The sequence below is a fragment of the Phoenix dactylifera genome, chromosome 4 (genome assembly GCF_051530095.1).
Source record: "Phoenix dactylifera cultivar Ajwa chromosome 4, Ajwa_hap1_PhDact_Kaust_v1.1, whole genome shotgun sequence".
NCBI lineage: Eukaryota > Viridiplantae > Streptophyta > Magnoliopsida > Arecales > Arecaceae > Phoenix > Phoenix dactylifera.
In genome coordinates, this window is record NC_143193.1 from 33,837,607 (window position 1) to 33,852,954 (window position 15,348).

The window sequence follows — 15,348 nt, forward strand, 5'->3', positions numbered from 1 at the left end:
GGGGCAAAAAATAAAAGGGGTGCAACACGAGGACTTCCTAGGTGGTCACCCATCCTAGCGCTACTCTCGCCCAAGCACGCTTAACTGCGGTGTTCTGATGGGATCCGGTGCATTAGTGCTGGTATGATCGCACCCATGACAAGCCCTTCGAAACTCCCTTTTATGACAAAGCAGCCGGTCTCGACGGCCCGAGACATTCGCGCCGCCGGGGCCGTTCTGGCGTAGGATTCAACGCGCTGGTCCCGCTATGCTGCATGGCACCGCCAGTCTCCGGACTCAGTTTATTTTCGGAGGAAAAAAATTATCCGAAGAGGAAAAGCCAAAAGCTGAAAAATTAAAATTAAATATTATCAAAAAATAAAAAAAGGGGCAAAAAATAAAAGGGGTGCAAGACGAGGACTTCCCAGGTGGTCACCCATCCTAGTGCTACTCTCGCCCAAGCACGCTTAACTGCGGAGTTCTGATGGGATCCGGTGCATTAGTGCTGGTATGATCGCACCAATGACAAGCCCTTCGAAACTCCCTTTTATAACAAAGCAGCCGGTCTCGATGGCCCGAGACATTCGCGCCGCCGGGGCCGTTCTGGCGTAGGATTCAACGCGCTGGTCCCGCTTTGCTGCATGGCACCGCCAGTCTCCGGACTCAGTTTATTTTCGTGGAAAAAAAATTATCCGAAGTGGAAAAGCCAAAAGCCGAAAAATTAAAAATAAATATTATCAAAAAATAAAAAAAGGGCAAAAAATAAAAGGGGTGCAACACGAGGACTTCCTAGGTGGTCACCCATCCTAGTACGACTCTCGCCCAAGCACGCTTAACTGCGGAGTTCTGATGGGATCCGGCGCATTAGTGCTGGTATGATCGCACCCATGACAAGCCCTTCGAAACTCCTTTTTGTGACAAAGCAGCCGGTCTCGACGGCCCGAGACATTCGCGCCGCCGGGGCCGTTCTGGCGTAAAATTCAACGCGCTGGTCCCGCTATGCTGCATGGCACCGCCAGTCTCCGAACTCAGTTTATTTTCGGAGGAAAAAAATTATCCGGAGTGGAAAAGCCAAAAGCCGAAAAATTAAAAATAAATATTATCAAAAAATAAAAAAGCGGGCAAAAAATTAAAGGGGTGCAACACGAGGACTTCCCAGAGGGTCACCCATCCTAGTACTACTCTCGCCCAAGCATGCTTAACTGCAGAGTTCTGATGGAATCCGGTGCATTAGTGCTGGTATGATCGCACCCATGACATGCCCTTCGAAACTTCCTTTTATGACAAAGCAGCAGACCTCGACGGCCCGAGACATTCGTGCCGACGGGGCCGTTCTGGCGTAGGATTCAACGCGCTGGTCCCGCTATGCTGCATGGCACCGCCAGTCTCCGGACGCAGTTTATTTTCGGAGGAAAAAATTATCCGAAGCGGAAAAGCCAAAAGCCAAAAGCCGAAAAATTAAAAATAAATATTATCAAAAAATAAAAAAACGGGCAAAAAATAAAAGGGGTGCAACACGAGGACTTCCCAGGTGGTCACCCATTCTAGTGCTACTCTCGCCCAAGCACGCTTAACTGCGGAGTTCTGATGGGATCCGGTGCATTAGTGCTGGTATGATCGCACCCATGACAAGCCCTTCGAAACTCCCTTTTATGACAAAGCAGCCGGTCTCGACGGCCCGAGATATTCGCGCCGCCGGAGCCGTTCTGGCGTAGGATTCATCGCGCTGGTCCCGCTATGCTGCATGGCACCGCCAGTCTCCGGACTCAGTTTATTTTTGTGGAAAAAAAATTATCCGAAATGGAAAAGCCAAAAGCTGAAAAATTAAAAATAAATATTATCAAAAAATAAAAAAAGGGCAAAAAATAAAAGGGGTGCAACACGAGGACTTCCTGCGGGGTCACCCATCCTAGTACTACTCCCGCCCAAGCACACTTAACTGCGGAGTTCTGATGGGATCCGGCGCATTAGTGCTGGTATGATCGCACCCATGAGAAGCCCTTCGAAACTCCTTTTTATGACAAAGCAGCCGGTCTCGACGGTCCGAGACATTCGCGCCGCCGGGGCCGTTCAGGCGTAAAATTCAACGCGTTGGTCCCGCTATGCTGCATGGCACCGCCAGTCTCCGAACTCAGTTTATTTTGGGAGGAAAAAAATTATCCGGAGTGGAAAAGCCAAAAGCCGAAAAATTAAAAATAAATATTATCAAAAAATAAAAAAGCGGGCAAAAAATTAAAGGGGTGCAACACGAGGACTTCCCAGAGGGTCACCCATCCTAGTACTACTCTCGCCCAAGCATGCTTAACTGCGGAGTTCTGATGGAATCCGGTGCATTAGTGCTGGTATGATCGCACCCATGACATGCCCTTCGAAACTTCCTTTTATGACAAAGCAGCAGACCTCGACGGCCCGAGACATTCGTGCCGACGGGGCCGTTCTGGCGTAGGATTCAACGCGCTGGTCCCGCTATGCTGCATGGCACCGCCAGTCTCCGGACGCAGTTTATTTTCGGAGGAAAAAATTATCCGAAGCGGAAAAGCCAAAAGCCAAAAGCCGAAAAATTAAAAATAAATATTATCAAAAAATAAAAAAAAGGGCAAAAAATAAAAGGGGTGCAACACGAGGACTTCCCAGGTGGTCACCCATTCTAGTGCTACTCTCGCCCAAGCACGCTTAACTGCGGAGTTCTGATGGGATCCGGTGCATTAGTGCTGGTATGATCGCACCCATGACAAGCCCTTCGAAACTCCCTTTTATGACAAAGCAGCCGGTCTCGACGGCCCGAGACATTCGCGCCGCCGGGGCCGTTCTGGCGTAGGATTCATCGCGCTGGTCCCGCTATGCTGCATGGCACCGCCAGTCTCCGGACTCAGTTTATTTTCGGGGGAAAAAATTATCCGAAGAGGAAAAGCCAAAAGCCGAAAAATTAAAAATAAATATTATCAAAAAATAAAAAAAGGGCAAAAAATAAAAGGGGTGCAACACGAGGACTTCCCAGGTGGTCACCCATCCTAGTGCTACTCTCGCCCAAGCACGCTTAACTGCGGAGTTCTGATGGGATCCGGTGCATTAGTGCTGGTATGATCGCACCCATGACAAGCCCTTCGAAACTCCCTTTTATGACAAAGCAGCGGGTCTCGACGGCCCGAGACATTCGCGCCGCTGGGGCCGTTCTGGCGTAGGATTCAACGCGCTGGTCCCGCTATGCTGCATGGCACCGCCAGTCTCCGGACTCAGTTTATTTTTGTGGAAAAAAAATTATCCGAAGTGGAAAAGCCAAAAGCTGAAAAATTAAAAAAAAATATTATCAAAAAATTAAAAAAGGGCAAAAAATAAAAGGGGTGCAACACGAGGACTTCCTGGGGGGTCACCCATCCTAGTACTACTCTCGCCCAAGCACGCTTAACTGCGGAGTTCTGATGGATCCGGCGCATTAGTGCTGGTATGATCGCACCCATGACAAGCCCTTCGAAACTCCTTTTTATGACAAAGCAACCGGTCTCGACGGCCCGAGACATTTGCGCCGCCGGGGCCGTTCTGGCGTAAAATTCAACGCGCTAGTCCCGCTATGCTGCATGGCACCGCCAGTCTCCGAACTCAGTTTATTTTCGGAGGAAAAAAATTATCCGGAGTGGAAAAGCCAAAAGCCGAAAAATTAAAAATAAATATTATCAAAAAATAAAAAAAAGGGCAAAAAATAAATGGGGTGCAACACGAGGACTTCCCGGGGGGTCACCCATCCTAGTACTACTCTCGCCCAAGCACGCTTAACTGCGGAGTTCTGATGGGATCCGGTGCATTAGTGCTGGTATGATCGCACCCATGACAAGCCCTTCGAAACTCCTTTTTATGACAAAGGAGCCGGTCTCGACGGCCCGAGACATTCGCGCCGCCAGGGCCGTTCTGGCGTAGGATTCAACGCGTTGGTCCCGCTATGCTGCATGGCACCGCCAGTCTCCGGACTCAGTTTATTTTCGGAGGAAAAAAATTATCCGAAGAGGAAAAGCCAAAAGCCAAAAAATTAAAAACAAATTTTATCAAAAAATAAAAAAAGGGGCAAAAAATAAAAGGGGTGCAACACGAGGACTTCCTAGGTGGTCACCCATCCTAGCGCTACTCTCGCCCAAGCACGCTTAACTGCGGTGTTCTGATGGGATCCGGTGCATTAGTGCTGGTATGATCGCACCCATGACAAGCCCTTCGAAACTCCCTTTTATGACAAAGCAGCCGGTCTCGACGGCCCGAGACATTCGCGCCGCCGGGGCCGTTCTGGCGTAGGATTCAACGCGCTGGTCCCGCTATGCTGCATGGCACCGCCAGTCTCCGGACTCAGTTTATTTTCGGAGGAAAAAAATTATCCGAAGAGGAAAAGCCAAAAGCTGAAAAATTAAAATTAAATATTATCAAAAAATAAAAAAGGGGCAAAAAATAAAAGGGGTGCAAGACGAGGACTTCCCAGGTGGTCACCCATCCTAGTGCTACTCTCGCCCAAGCACGCTTAACTGCGGAGTTCAGATGGGATCCGGTCCATTAGTGCTGGTATGATCGCACCCATGACAAGCCCTTCAAAACTCCCTTTTATGACAAAGCAGCCGGTCTCGACGGCCCGAGACATTCGCGCCGCCGGGGCCGTTCTGGCGTAGAATTCAACGCGCTGGTCCCGCTATGCTGCATGGCACCGCCAGTCTCCGAACTCAGTTTATTTTGGGAGGAAAAAAATTATCCGGAGTGGAAAAGCCAAAAGCCGAAAAATTAAAAATAAATATTATCAAAAAATAAAAAAGCGGGCAAAAAATTAAAGGGGTGCAACACGAGGACTTCCCAGAGGGTCACCCATTCTAGTACTACTCTCGCCCAAGCATGCTTAACTGCGGAGTTCTGATGGAATCCGGTGCATTAGTGCTGGTATGATCGCACCCATGACATGCCCTTCGAAACTTCCTTTTATGACAAAGCAGCAGACCTCGACGGCCCGAGACATTCGCGCTGGTGGGGCCGTTCTGGCGTAGGATTCAACGCGCTGGTCCCGCTATGCTGCATGGCACCGCCAGTCTCCGGACGCAGTTTATTTTCGGAGGAAAAAATTATCCGGAGTGGAAAAGCCAAAAGCCGAAAAATTAAAAATAAATATTATCAAAAAATAAAAAAGCGGGCAAAAAATTAAAGGGGTGCAACACGAGGACTTCCCAGAGGGTCACCCATCCTAGTACTACTCTCGCCCAAGCATGCTTAACTGCGGAGTTCTGATGGAATCCGGTGCATTAGTGCTGGTATGATCGCACCCATGACATGCCCATCGAAACTTCCTTTTATGACAAAGCAGTAGACCTCGATGGCCCGAGACATTCGTGCCGACGGGGCCGTTCTGGCGTAGGATTCAACGCGCTGGTCCCGCTATGCTGCATGGCACCGCCAGTCTCCGGACTCAGTTTATTTTCGGGAGAAAAAATTATCCGAAGAGGAAAAGCCGAAAGCCGAAAAATTAAAAATAAGTATTATCCAAAAATAAAAAAAGGGGCAAAAAATAAAAGGGGTGCAACACGAGGACTTCCCAGGTGGTCACCCATCCTAGTGCTACTCTCGCCCAAGCACGCTTAACTGCGGAGTTCTGATGGGATCCGGTGCATTAGTGCTGGTATGATCGCACCCATGACAAGCCCTTCGAAACTCCCTTTTATGACAAAGCAGCCGGTCTCGACGGCCCGAGACATTCGCGCCGCCGGGGCCGTTCTGGCGTAGGATTCAACGCGCTGGTCCCGCTATGCTGCATGGCACCGCCAGTCTCCGGACTCAGTTTATTTTTGGAGGAAAAAAATTATCCGAAGCGGAAAAGCCAAAAGCCGAAAAATTAAAAATAAATATTATCAAAAAATAAAAAAGGGCAAAAAATAAAAGGGGTGCAACACGAGGACTTCCCAGGTGGTCACCCATCCTAGTGCTACTCTCGCCCAAGCACGCTTAACTGCGGAGTTCTGATGGGATCCGGTGCATTAGTGCTGGTATGATCGCACCCATGACAAGCCCTTCGAAACTCCCTTTTATGACAAAGCAGCGGGTCTCGACGGCCCGAGACATTCGCGCCGCCGGGGCCGTTCTGGCGTAGGATTCAACGCGCTGGTCCCGCTATGCTGCATGGCACCGCCAGTCTCCGGACTCAGTTTATTTTTGTGGAAAAAAAATTATCCGAAGTGGAAAAGCCAAAAGCTGAAAAATTAAAAAAAAATATTATCAAAAAATAAAAAAAGGGCAAAAAATAAAAGGGGTGCAACACGAGGACTTCCTGGGGGGTCACCCATCCTAGTACTACTCTCGCCCAAGCACGCTTAACTGCGGAGTTCTGATGGATCCGGCGCATTAGTGCTGGTATGATCGCACCCATGACAAGCCCTTCGAAACTCCTTTTTATGACAAAGCAGCCGGTCTCGACGGCCCGAGACATTCGCGCCGCCGGGGCCGTTCTGGCGTAAAATTCAACGCGCTGGTCCCGCTATGCTGCATGGCACCGCCAGTCTCCGAACTCAGTTTATTTTCGGAGGAAAAAAATTATCCGGAGTGGAAAAGCCAAAAGCCGAAAAATTAAAAATAAATATTATCAAAAAATAAAAAAGCGGGCAAAAAATTAAAGGGGTGCAACACGAGGACTTCCCAGAGGGTCACCCATCCTAGTACTACTCTCGCCCAAGCATGCTTAACTGCGGAGTTCTGATGGAATCCGGTGCATTAGTGCTGGTATGATCGCACCCATGACATGCCCTTCGAAACTTCCTTTTATGACAAAGCAGCAGACCTCGACGGCCCGAGACATTCGCGCTGGCTGGGCCGTTCTGGCGTAGGATTCAACGCGCTGGTCCCGCTATGCTGCATGGCACCGCCAGTCTCCGGACGCAGTTTATTTTCGGAGGAAAAAATTATCCGGAGTGGAAAAGCCAAAAGCCGAAAAATTAAAAATAAATATTATCAAAAAATAAAAAAGCGGGCAAAAAATTAAAGGGGTGCAACACGAGGACTTCCCAGAGGGTCACCCATCCTAGTACTACTCTCGCCCAAGCATGCTTAACTGCGGAGTTCTGATGGAATCCGGTGCATTAGTGCTGGTATGATCGCACCCATGACATGCCCATCGAAACTTCCTTTTATGACAAAGCAGTAGACCTCGATGGCCCGAGACATTCGTGCCGACGGGGCCGTTCTGGCGTAGGATTCAACGCGCTGGTCCCGCTATGCTGCATGGCACCGCCAGTCTCCGGACTCAGTTTATTTTCGGGAGAAAAAATTATCCGAAGAGGAAAAGCCGAAAGCCGAAAAATTAAAAATAAGTATTATCCAAAAATAAAAAAAGGGGCAAAAAATAAAAGGGGTGCAACACGAGGACTTCCCAGGTGGTCACCCATCCTAGTGCTACTCTCGCCCAAGCACGCTTAACTGCGGAGTTCTGATGGGATCCGGTGCATTAGTGCTGGTATGATCGCACCCATGACAAGCCCTTCGAAACTCCCTTTTATGACAAAGCAGCCGGTCTCGACGGGCCGAGACATTCGCGCCGCCGGGGCCGTTCTGGCGTAGGATTCAACGCGCTGGTCCCGCTATGCTGCATGGCACCGCCAGTCTCCGGACTCAGTTTATTTTTGGAGGAAAAAAATTATCCGAAGCGGAAAAGCCAAAAGCCGAAAAATTAAAAATAAATATTATCAAAAAATAAAAAAGGGCAAAAAATAAAAGGGGTGCAACACGAGGACTTCCCAGGTGGTCACCCATCCTAGTGCTACTCTCGCCCAAGCACGCTTAACTGCGGAGTTCTGATGGGATCCGGTGCATTAGTGCTGGTATGATCGCACCCATGACAAGCCCTTCGAAACTCCCTTTTATGACAAAGCAGCGGGTCTCGACGGCCCGAGACATTCGCGCCGCCGGGGCCGTTCTGGCGTAGGATTCAACGCGCTGGTCCCGCTATGCTGCATGGCACCGCCAGTCTCCGGACTCAGTTTATTTTTGTGGAAAAAAAATTATCCGAAGTGGAAAAGCCAAAAGCTGAAAAATTAAAAAAAAATATTATCAAAAAATAAAAAAAGGGCAAAAAATAAAAGGGGTGCAACACGAGGACTTCCTGGGGGGTCACCCATCCTAGTACTACTCTCGCCCAAGCACGCTTAACTGCGGAGTTCTGATGGATCCGGCGCATTAGTGCTGGTATGATCGCACCCATGACAAGCCCTTCGAAACTCCTTTTTATGACAAAGCAGCCGGTCTCGACGGCCCGAGACATTCGCGCCGCCGGGGCCGTTCTGGCGTAAAATTCAACGCGCTGGTCCCGCTATGCTGCATGGCACCGCCAGTCTCCGAACTCAGTTTATTTTCGGAGGAAAAAAATTATCCGGAGTGGAAAAGCCAAAAGCCGAAAAATTAAAAATAAATATTATCAAAAAATAAAAAAGCGGGCAAAAAATTAAAGGGGTGCAACACGAGGACTTCCCAGAGGGTCACCCATCCTAGTACTACTCTCGCCCAAGCATGCTTAACTGCGGAGTTCTGATGGAATCCGGTGCATTAGTGCTGGTATGATCGCACCCATGACATGCCCTTCGAAACTTCCTTTTATGACAAAGCAGCAGACCTCGACGGCCCGAGACATTCGCGCCGGCGGGGCCGTTCTGGCGTAGGATTCAACGCGCTGGTCCCGCTATGCTGCATGGCACCTCCAGTCTCCGGACTCAGTTTATTTTTGGGGGAAAAAATTATCCGAAGAGGAAAATCCAAAAGCCGAAAAATTAAAAATAAATTTTATCAAAAAATAAAAAAGCGGGCAAAAAATAAAAGGGGTGCAACACGAGGACTTCCTAGGGGGTCACCCATCCTAGTACTACTCTCGCCCAAGCACGCTTAACTGCGGAGTTCTGATGGGATCCAGTGCATTAGTGCTGGTATGGTCGCACCCATGACAAGCCCTTCGAAACTCTCTTTGATGACAAAGCAGCAGGTCTCGACGACCCGAGACATTCGCACCGCCGGGGCCGTTCTGGCGTAGGATTCAACGCGCTGGTCCCGCTATGCTGCATGGCACCGCCAGTCTCCAGACTCAGTTTATTTTCGGAGGAAAAAGATTATCCGAAGCGGAAAAGCCAAAAGCCGAAAAATTAAAAATAAATATTATCAAAAAATAAAAAAACGGGCAAAAAATAAAAGGGGTGCAACACGAGGACTTCCCAAGTGGTCACCCATCCTAGTGCTACTCTCGCCCAAGCACGCTTAACTGCGGAGTTCTGATGGGATCCGGTCCATTAGTGCTGGTATGATCGCACCCATGACAAGCCCTTCAAAACTCCCTTTTATGACAAAGCAGCCGGTCTCGACGGCCCGAGACATTCGCGCCGCCGGGGCCGTTCTGGCGTAGAATTCAACGCGCTGGTCCCGCTATGCTGCATGGCACCGCCAGTCTCCGAACTCAGTTTATTTTGGGAGGAAAAAAATTATCCGGAGTGGAAAAGCCAAAAGCCGAAAAATTAAAAATAAATATTATCAAAAAATAAAAAAGCGGGCAAAAAATTAAAGGGGTGCAACACGAGGACTTCCCAGAGGGTCAACCATTCTAGTACTACTCTCGCCCAAGCATGCTTAACTGCGGAGTTCTGATGGAATCCGGTGCATTAGTGCTGGTATGATCGCACCCATGACATGCCCTTCGAAACTTCCTTTTATGACAAAGCAGCAGACCTCGACGGCCCGAGACATTCGCGCCGGCGGGGCCGTTCTGGCGTAGGATTCAACGCGCTGGTCCCGCTATGCTGCATGGCACCTCCAGTCTCCGGACTCAGTTTATTTTTGGGGGAAAAAATTATCCGAAGAGGAAAAGCCAAAAGCCGAAAAATTAAAAATAAATTTTATCAAAAAATAAAAAAGCGGGCAAAAAATAAAAGGGGTGCAACACGAGGACTTCCTAGGGGGTCACCCATCCTAGTACTACTCTCGCCCAAGCACGCTTAACTGCGGAGTTCTGATGGGATCCAGTGCATTAGTGCTGGTATGGTCGCACCCATGACAAGCCCTTCGAAACTCTCTTTTATGACAAAGCAGCAGGTCTCGACGACCCGAGACTTTCGCACCGCCGGGGCCGTTCTGGCGTAGGATTCAACGCGCTGGTCCCGCTATGCTGCATGGCACCGCCAGTCTCCAGACTCAGTTTATTTTCGGAGGAAAAAGATTATCCGAAGCGGAAAAGCCAAAAGCCGAAAAATTAAAAATAAATATTATCAAAAAATAAAAAAACGGGCAAAAAATAAAAGGGGTGCAACACGAGGACTTCCCAAGTGGTCACCCATCCTAGTGCTACTCTCGCCCAAGCACGCTTAACTGCGGAGTTCTGATGGGATCCGGTCCATTAGTGCTGGTATGATCGCACCCATGACAAGCCCTTCAAAACTCCCTTTTATGACAAAGCAGCCGGTCTCGACGGCCCGAGACATTCGCGCCGCCGGGGCCGTTCTGGCGTAGAATTCAACGCGCTGGTCCCGCTATGCTGCATGGCACCGCCAGTCTCCGAACTCAGTTTATTTTGGGAGGAAAAAAATTATCCAGAGTGGAAAAGCCAAAAGCCGAAAAATTAAAAATAAATATTATCAAAAAATAAAAAAGCGGGCAAAAAATTAAAGGGGTGCAACACGAGGACTTCCCAGAGGGTCACCCATTCTAGTACTACTCTCGCCCAAGCATGCTTAACTGCGGAGTTCTGATGGAATCCGGTGCATTAGTGCTGGTATGATCGCACCCATGACATGCCCTTCGAAACTTCCTTTTATGACAAAGCAGCAGACCTCGACGGCCCGAGACATTCGCGCTGGCGGGGCCGTTCTGGCGTAGGATTCAGCGCGCTGGTCCCGCTATGCTGCATGGCACCGCCAGCCTCCGGACTCAGTTTATTTTCGGGAGAAAAAATTATCCGAAGAGGAAAAGCCGAAAGCCGAAAAATTAAAAATAAATATTATCCAAAAATAAAAAAAGGGCAAAAAATAAAAGGGGTGCAACACGAGGACTTCCCAGGTGGTCACCCATCCTAGTGCTACTCTCGCCCAAGCACGCTTAACTGCGGAGTTCTGATGGGATCCGGTGCATTAGTGCTGGTATGATCGCACCCATGACAAGCCCTTCGAAACTCCCTTTTATGACAAAGCAGCCGGCCTCGACGGCCCGAGACATTCGCGCCGCCGGGGCCGTTCTGGCGTAGGATTCAACGCGCTGGTCCCGCTATGCTGCATGGCACCGCCAGTCTCCGGACTCAGTTTATTTTTGGACGAAAAAAATTATCCGAAGCGGAAAAGCCAAAAGCCGAAAAATTAAAAATAAATATTATCAAAAAATAAAAAAGGGCAAAAAATAAAAGGGGTGCAACACGAGGACTTCCCAGGTGGTCACCCATCCTAGTGCTACTCTCGCCCAAGCACGCTTAACTGCGGAGTTCTGATGGGATCCGGTGCATTAGTGCTGGTATGATCGCACCCATGACAAGCCCTTCGAAACTCCCTTTTATGACAAAGCAGCGGGTCTCGACGGCCCGAGACATTCGCGCCGCCGGGGCCGTTCTGGCGTAGGATTCAACGCGCTGGTCCCGCTATGCTGCATGGCACCGCCAGTCTCCGGACTCAGTTTATTTTTGTGGAAAAAAAATTATCCGAAGTGGAAAAGCCAAAAGCTGAAAAATTAAAAAAAAATATTATCAAAAAATAAAAAAAGGGCAAAAAATAAAAGGGGTGCAACACGAGGACTTCCTGGGGGGTCACCCATCCTAGTACTACTCTCGCCCAAGCACGCTTAACTGCGGAGTTCTGATGGATCCGGCGCATTAGTGCTGGTATGATCGCACCCATGACAAGCCCTTCGAAACTCCTTTTTATGACAAAGCAGCCGGTCTCGACGGCCCGAGACATTCGCGCCGCCGGGGCCGTTCTGGCGTAAAATTCAACGCGCTGGTCCCAATATGCTGCATGGCACCGCCAGTCTCCGAACTCAGTTTATTTTCGGAGGAAAAAAATTATCCGGAGTGGAAAAGCCAAAAGCCGAAAAATTAAAAATAAATATTATCAAAAAATAAAAAAGCGGGCAAAAAATTAAAGGGGTGCAACACGAGGACTTCCCAGAGGGTCACCCATCCTAGTACTACTCTCGCCCAAGCATGCTTAACTGCGGAGTTCTGATGGAATCCGGTGCATTAGTGCTGGTATGATCGCACCCATGACATGCCCTTCGAAACTTCCTTTTATGACAAAGCAGCAGACCTCGACGGCCCGAGACATTCGCGCCGGCGGGGCCGTTCTGGCGTAGGATTCAACGCGCTGGTCCCGCTATGCTGCATGGCACCTCCAGTCTCCGGACTCAGTTTATTTTTGGGGGAAAAAATTATCCGAAGAGGAAAAGCCAAAAGCCGAAAAATTAAAAATAAATTTTATCAAAAAATAAAAAAGCGGGCAAAAAATAAAAGGGGTGCAACACGAGGACTTCCTAGGGGGTCACCCATCCTAGTACTACTCTCGCCCAAGCACGCTTAACTGCGGAGTTCTGATGGGATCCAGTGCATTAGTGCTGGTATGGTCGCACCCATGACAAGCCCTTCGAAACTCTCTTTTATGACAAAGCAGCAGGTCTCGACGACCCGAGACATTCGCACCGCCGGGGCCGTTCTGGCGTAGGATTCAACGCGCTGGTCCCGCTATGCTGCATGGCACCGCCAGTCTCCAGACTCAGTTTATTTTCGGAGGAAAAAGATTATCCGAAGCGGAAAAGCCAAAAGCCGAAAAATTAAAAATAAATATTATCAAAAAATAAAAAAACGGGCAAAAAATAAAAGGGGTGCAACACGAGGACTTCCCAAGTGGTCACCCATCCTAGTGCTACTCTCGCCCAAGCACGCTTAACTGCGGAGTTCTGATGGGATCCGGTCCATTAGTGCTGGTATGATCGCACCCATGACAAGCCCTTCAAAACTCCCTTTTATGACAAAGCAGCCGGTCTCGACGGCCCGAGACATTCGCGCCGCCGGGGCCGTTCTGGCGTAGAATTCAACGCGCTGGTCCCGCTATGCTGCATGGCACCGCCAGTCTCCGAACTCAGTTTATTTTGGGAGGAAAAAAATTATCCGGAGTGGAAAAGCCAAAAGCCGAAAAATTAAAAATAAATATTATCAAAAAATAAAAAAGCGGGCAAAAAATTAAAGGGGTGCAACACGAGGACTTCCCAGAGGGTCACCCATTCTAGTACTACTCTCGCCCAAGCATGCTTAACTGCAGAGTTCTGATGGAATCCGGTGCATTAGTGCTGGTATGATCGCACCCATGACATGCCCTTCGAAACTTCCTTTTATGACAAAGCAGCAGACCTCGACGGCCCGAGACATTCGCGCTGGCGGGGCCGTTCTGGCGTAGGATTCAACGCGCTGGTCCCGCTATGCTGCATGGCACCGCCAGTCTCCGGACTCAGTTTATTTTCGGGAGAAAAAATTATCCGAAGAGGAAAAGCCAAAAGCCGAAAAATTAAAAATAAATATTATCAAAAAATAAAAAAGCGGGCAAAAAATAAAAGGGGTGCAACACGAGGACTTCCCAAGGGATCACCCATCCTAGTACTACTCCCGCCCAAGCACGCTTAACTGCGGAGTTCCGATGGGATCCGGTGCATTAGTGCTGGTATGGTCGCACCAATGACATTCCCTTCGAAACTCTCTTATATGACAAAGCAGCAGACCTCGACGGCACGAGACATTCGCGCCGCCGGGGCCGTTCTGGAGTAGGATTCAACGCGCTGGTCCCGCTATGCTGCATGGCACCGCCAGTCTCCGGACTCAGTTTATTTTCGGAGGAAAAAGATTATCCGAAGCGGAAAAGCCAAAAGCCGAAAAATTAAAAATAAATATTATCAAAAAATAAAAAAAGGGGCAAAAAATAAAAGGGGTGCAACACGAGGACTTCCCAAGTGGTCACCCATCCTAGTGCTACTCTCGCCCAAGCACGCTTAACTGCGGAGTTCTGATGGGATCCGGTCCATTAGTGCTGGTATGATCGCACCCATGACAAGCCCTTCAAAACTCCCTTTTATGACAAAGCAGCCGGTCTCGACGGCCCGAGACATTCGCGCCGCCGGGGCCGTTCTGGCGTAAAATTCAACGCGCTGGTCCCGCTATGCTGCATGGCACCGCCAGTCTTCGAACTCAGTTTATTTTCGGAGGAAAAAAATTATCCGGAGTGGAAAAGCCAAAAGCCGAAAAATTAAAAATAAATATTATCAAAAAATAAAAAAGCGGGCAAAAAATTAAAGGGGTGCAACACGAGGACTTCCCAGAGGGTCACCCATCCTAGTACTACTCTCGACCAAGCATGCTTAACTGCGGAGTTCTGATGGAATCCGGTGCATTAGTGCTGGTATGATCGCACCCATGACATGCCCATCGAAACTTTCTTTTATGACAAAGCAGTAGACCTCGATGGCCCGAGACATTCGTGCCGACGGGGCCGTTCTGGCGTAGGATTCAACGCGCTGGTCCCGCTATGCTGCATGGCACCGCCAGTCTCCGGACTCAGTTTATTTTCGGGAGAAAAAATTATCCGAAGAGGAAAAGCCGAAAGCCGAAAAATTAAAAATAAATATTATCCAAAAATAAAAAAACGGGCAAAAAATAAAAGGGGTGCAACACGAGGACTTCCCAGGTGGTCACCCATCCTAGTGCTACTCTCGCCCAAGCACGCTTAACTGCGGAGTTCTGATGGGATCCGGTGCATTAGTGCTGGTATGATCGCACCCATGACAAGCCCTTCGAAACTCCCTTTTATGACAAAGCAGCCGGTCTCGACGGCCCGAGACATTCGCGCCGCCGTGGCCGTTCTGGCGTAGGATTCAACGCGCTGGTCCCGCTATGCTGCATGGCACCGCCAGTCTCCGGACTCAGTTTATTTTTGGAGGAAAAAAATTATCCGAAGCGGAAAAGCCAAAAGCCGAAAAATTAAAAATAAATGTTATCAAAAAATAAAAAAGGGCAAAAAATAAAAGGGGTGCAACACGAGGACTTCCCAGGTGGTCACCCATCCTAGTGCTACTCTCGCCCAAGCACGCTTAACTGCGGAGTTCTGATGGGATCCGGTGCATTAGTGCTGGTATGATCGCACGCATGACAAGCCCTTCGAAACTCCCTTTTATGACAAAGCAGCCGGTCTCGACGGCCCGAGACATTCGCGCCGCCGGGGCCGTTCTGGCGTAGGATTCAACGCGCTGGTCCCGCTATGCTGCATGGCACCGCTAGTCTCCGGACTCAGTTTATTTTTGGACGAAAAAAATTATCCGAAGCGGAAAAGCCAAAAGCCGAAAAATTAAAAATAAATATTATCAAAAAATAAA

The 15,348-nt window shown here is 49.1% G+C and overlaps 36 non-coding genes and 6 pseudogenes across 36 annotated transcripts; all 42 read right to left on the bottom strand.

The window, feature by feature from the left end:
• Positions 1 to 16: 16 nt before the first annotated feature.
• LOC149754173 (5S ribosomal RNA) lies at positions 17 to 135 on the bottom strand (annotated as a pseudogene).
• A 247-nt stretch (positions 136 to 382) lies between these two features.
• On the bottom strand, positions 383 to 501 carry LOC149754174 (5S ribosomal RNA). The gene has a single exon (XR_016408120.1). It is a non-coding gene; the product is annotated as a 5S ribosomal RNA (ribosomal RNA).
• A 246-nt stretch (positions 502 to 747) lies between these two features.
• On the bottom strand, positions 748 to 866 carry LOC149754175 (5S ribosomal RNA). The gene has a single exon (XR_016406456.1). It is a non-coding gene; the product is annotated as a 5S ribosomal RNA (ribosomal RNA).
• Positions 867 to 1,113: 247 nt separating this feature from the next.
• LOC149754176 (5S ribosomal RNA) lies at positions 1,114 to 1,232 on the bottom strand. The gene has a single exon (XR_016407835.1). It is a non-coding gene; the product is annotated as a 5S ribosomal RNA (ribosomal RNA).
• A 253-nt stretch (positions 1,233 to 1,485) lies between these two features.
• LOC149754177 (5S ribosomal RNA) lies at positions 1,486 to 1,604 on the bottom strand. The gene has a single exon (XR_016405180.1). It is a non-coding gene; the product is annotated as a 5S ribosomal RNA (ribosomal RNA).
• Positions 1,605 to 1,850: 246 nt separating this feature from the next.
• Positions 1,851 to 1,969, bottom strand: LOC149754178 (5S ribosomal RNA). Its single transcript, XR_016406432.1, has one exon. It is a non-coding gene; the product is annotated as a 5S ribosomal RNA (ribosomal RNA).
• Positions 1,970 to 2,216: 247 nt separating this feature from the next.
• Positions 2,217 to 2,335, bottom strand: LOC149754179 (5S ribosomal RNA). The gene has a single exon (XR_016406094.1). It is a non-coding gene; the product is annotated as a 5S ribosomal RNA (ribosomal RNA).
• Positions 2,336 to 2,588: 253 nt separating this feature from the next.
• LOC149754180 (5S ribosomal RNA) lies at positions 2,589 to 2,707 on the bottom strand. The gene has a single exon (XR_016405181.1). It is a non-coding gene; the product is annotated as a 5S ribosomal RNA (ribosomal RNA).
• Positions 2,708 to 2,952: 245 nt separating this feature from the next.
• Positions 2,953 to 3,071, bottom strand: LOC149754181 (5S ribosomal RNA). The gene has a single exon (XR_016404070.1). It is a non-coding gene; the product is annotated as a 5S ribosomal RNA (ribosomal RNA).
• A 246-nt stretch (positions 3,072 to 3,317) lies between these two features.
• Positions 3,318 to 3,435, bottom strand: LOC149754182 (5S ribosomal RNA; annotated as a pseudogene).
• A 247-nt stretch (positions 3,436 to 3,682) lies between these two features.
• On the bottom strand, positions 3,683 to 3,801 carry LOC149754183 (5S ribosomal RNA). Its single transcript, XR_016400617.1, has one exon. It is a non-coding gene; the product is annotated as a 5S ribosomal RNA (ribosomal RNA).
• Positions 3,802 to 4,048: 247 nt separating this feature from the next.
• LOC149754184 (5S ribosomal RNA) lies at positions 4,049 to 4,167 on the bottom strand (annotated as a pseudogene).
• Positions 4,168 to 4,413: 246 nt separating this feature from the next.
• On the bottom strand, positions 4,414 to 4,532 carry LOC149754185 (5S ribosomal RNA). Its single transcript, XR_016409011.1, has one exon. It is a non-coding gene; the product is annotated as a 5S ribosomal RNA (ribosomal RNA).
• Positions 4,533 to 4,779: 247 nt separating this feature from the next.
• On the bottom strand, positions 4,780 to 4,898 carry LOC149754186 (5S ribosomal RNA). The gene has a single exon (XR_016407120.1). It is a non-coding gene; the product is annotated as a 5S ribosomal RNA (ribosomal RNA).
• A 246-nt stretch (positions 4,899 to 5,144) lies between these two features.
• LOC149754187 (5S ribosomal RNA) lies at positions 5,145 to 5,263 on the bottom strand. The gene has a single exon (XR_016406095.1). It is a non-coding gene; the product is annotated as a 5S ribosomal RNA (ribosomal RNA).
• Positions 5,264 to 5,509: 246 nt separating this feature from the next.
• On the bottom strand, positions 5,510 to 5,628 carry LOC149754188 (5S ribosomal RNA). Its single transcript, XR_016404071.1, has one exon. It is a non-coding gene; the product is annotated as a 5S ribosomal RNA (ribosomal RNA).
• Positions 5,629 to 5,873: 245 nt separating this feature from the next.
• On the bottom strand, positions 5,874 to 5,992 carry LOC149754189 (5S ribosomal RNA). Its single transcript, XR_016404072.1, has one exon. It is a non-coding gene; the product is annotated as a 5S ribosomal RNA (ribosomal RNA).
• Positions 5,993 to 6,238: 246 nt separating this feature from the next.
• LOC149754190 (5S ribosomal RNA) lies at positions 6,239 to 6,356 on the bottom strand (annotated as a pseudogene).
• Positions 6,357 to 6,603: 247 nt separating this feature from the next.
• On the bottom strand, positions 6,604 to 6,722 carry LOC149754191 (5S ribosomal RNA). The gene has a single exon (XR_016406096.1). It is a non-coding gene; the product is annotated as a 5S ribosomal RNA (ribosomal RNA).
• A 246-nt stretch (positions 6,723 to 6,968) lies between these two features.
• On the bottom strand, positions 6,969 to 7,087 carry LOC149754192 (5S ribosomal RNA). Its single transcript, XR_016406097.1, has one exon. It is a non-coding gene; the product is annotated as a 5S ribosomal RNA (ribosomal RNA).
• Positions 7,088 to 7,333: 246 nt separating this feature from the next.
• Positions 7,334 to 7,452, bottom strand: LOC149754193 (5S ribosomal RNA). Its single transcript, XR_016404073.1, has one exon. It is a non-coding gene; the product is annotated as a 5S ribosomal RNA (ribosomal RNA).
• A 245-nt stretch (positions 7,453 to 7,697) lies between these two features.
• Positions 7,698 to 7,816, bottom strand: LOC149754194 (5S ribosomal RNA). Its single transcript, XR_016404074.1, has one exon. It is a non-coding gene; the product is annotated as a 5S ribosomal RNA (ribosomal RNA).
• Positions 7,817 to 8,062: 246 nt separating this feature from the next.
• Positions 8,063 to 8,180, bottom strand: LOC149754195 (5S ribosomal RNA; annotated as a pseudogene).
• A 247-nt stretch (positions 8,181 to 8,427) lies between these two features.
• Positions 8,428 to 8,546, bottom strand: LOC149754196 (5S ribosomal RNA). The gene has a single exon (XR_016406099.1). It is a non-coding gene; the product is annotated as a 5S ribosomal RNA (ribosomal RNA).
• A 246-nt stretch (positions 8,547 to 8,792) lies between these two features.
• On the bottom strand, positions 8,793 to 8,911 carry LOC149754197 (5S ribosomal RNA). The gene has a single exon (XR_016403758.1). It is a non-coding gene; the product is annotated as a 5S ribosomal RNA (ribosomal RNA).
• A 247-nt stretch (positions 8,912 to 9,158) lies between these two features.
• LOC149754198 (5S ribosomal RNA) lies at positions 9,159 to 9,277 on the bottom strand. Its single transcript, XR_016407940.1, has one exon. It is a non-coding gene; the product is annotated as a 5S ribosomal RNA (ribosomal RNA).
• Positions 9,278 to 9,524: 247 nt separating this feature from the next.
• On the bottom strand, positions 9,525 to 9,643 carry LOC149754199 (5S ribosomal RNA). The gene has a single exon (XR_016408278.1). It is a non-coding gene; the product is annotated as a 5S ribosomal RNA (ribosomal RNA).
• A 246-nt stretch (positions 9,644 to 9,889) lies between these two features.
• On the bottom strand, positions 9,890 to 10,008 carry LOC149754200 (5S ribosomal RNA). Its single transcript, XR_016403760.1, has one exon. It is a non-coding gene; the product is annotated as a 5S ribosomal RNA (ribosomal RNA).
• A 247-nt stretch (positions 10,009 to 10,255) lies between these two features.
• On the bottom strand, positions 10,256 to 10,374 carry LOC149754201 (5S ribosomal RNA). Its single transcript, XR_016407941.1, has one exon. It is a non-coding gene; the product is annotated as a 5S ribosomal RNA (ribosomal RNA).
• Positions 10,375 to 10,621: 247 nt separating this feature from the next.
• Positions 10,622 to 10,740, bottom strand: LOC149754202 (5S ribosomal RNA). The gene has a single exon (XR_016407121.1). It is a non-coding gene; the product is annotated as a 5S ribosomal RNA (ribosomal RNA).
• A 245-nt stretch (positions 10,741 to 10,985) lies between these two features.
• LOC149754203 (5S ribosomal RNA) lies at positions 10,986 to 11,104 on the bottom strand. The gene has a single exon (XR_016404075.1). It is a non-coding gene; the product is annotated as a 5S ribosomal RNA (ribosomal RNA).
• Positions 11,105 to 11,349: 245 nt separating this feature from the next.
• Positions 11,350 to 11,468, bottom strand: LOC149754204 (5S ribosomal RNA). The gene has a single exon (XR_016404076.1). It is a non-coding gene; the product is annotated as a 5S ribosomal RNA (ribosomal RNA).
• A 246-nt stretch (positions 11,469 to 11,714) lies between these two features.
• Positions 11,715 to 11,832, bottom strand: LOC149754205 (5S ribosomal RNA; annotated as a pseudogene).
• Positions 11,833 to 12,079: 247 nt separating this feature from the next.
• Positions 12,080 to 12,198, bottom strand: LOC149754206 (5S ribosomal RNA). Its single transcript, XR_016406100.1, has one exon. It is a non-coding gene; the product is annotated as a 5S ribosomal RNA (ribosomal RNA).
• A 246-nt stretch (positions 12,199 to 12,444) lies between these two features.
• LOC149754207 (5S ribosomal RNA) lies at positions 12,445 to 12,563 on the bottom strand. Its single transcript, XR_016403761.1, has one exon. It is a non-coding gene; the product is annotated as a 5S ribosomal RNA (ribosomal RNA).
• A 247-nt stretch (positions 12,564 to 12,810) lies between these two features.
• Positions 12,811 to 12,929, bottom strand: LOC149754208 (5S ribosomal RNA). The gene has a single exon (XR_016407942.1). It is a non-coding gene; the product is annotated as a 5S ribosomal RNA (ribosomal RNA).
• Positions 12,930 to 13,176: 247 nt separating this feature from the next.
• LOC149754209 (5S ribosomal RNA) lies at positions 13,177 to 13,295 on the bottom strand. The gene has a single exon (XR_016408276.1). It is a non-coding gene; the product is annotated as a 5S ribosomal RNA (ribosomal RNA).
• A 246-nt stretch (positions 13,296 to 13,541) lies between these two features.
• Positions 13,542 to 13,660, bottom strand: LOC149754210 (5S ribosomal RNA). The gene has a single exon (XR_016405087.1). It is a non-coding gene; the product is annotated as a 5S ribosomal RNA (ribosomal RNA).
• Positions 13,661 to 13,907: 247 nt separating this feature from the next.
• On the bottom strand, positions 13,908 to 14,026 carry LOC149754211 (5S ribosomal RNA). The gene has a single exon (XR_016407943.1). It is a non-coding gene; the product is annotated as a 5S ribosomal RNA (ribosomal RNA).
• A 247-nt stretch (positions 14,027 to 14,273) lies between these two features.
• LOC149754212 (5S ribosomal RNA) lies at positions 14,274 to 14,392 on the bottom strand. The gene has a single exon (XR_016408189.1). It is a non-coding gene; the product is annotated as a 5S ribosomal RNA (ribosomal RNA).
• Positions 14,393 to 14,638: 246 nt separating this feature from the next.
• On the bottom strand, positions 14,639 to 14,757 carry LOC149754213 (5S ribosomal RNA). Its single transcript, XR_016404077.1, has one exon. It is a non-coding gene; the product is annotated as a 5S ribosomal RNA (ribosomal RNA).
• A 245-nt stretch (positions 14,758 to 15,002) lies between these two features.
• On the bottom strand, positions 15,003 to 15,121 carry LOC149754214 (5S ribosomal RNA). The gene has a single exon (XR_016406983.1). It is a non-coding gene; the product is annotated as a 5S ribosomal RNA (ribosomal RNA).
• Between the last annotated feature and the right edge of the window lie 227 nt (positions 15,122 to 15,348).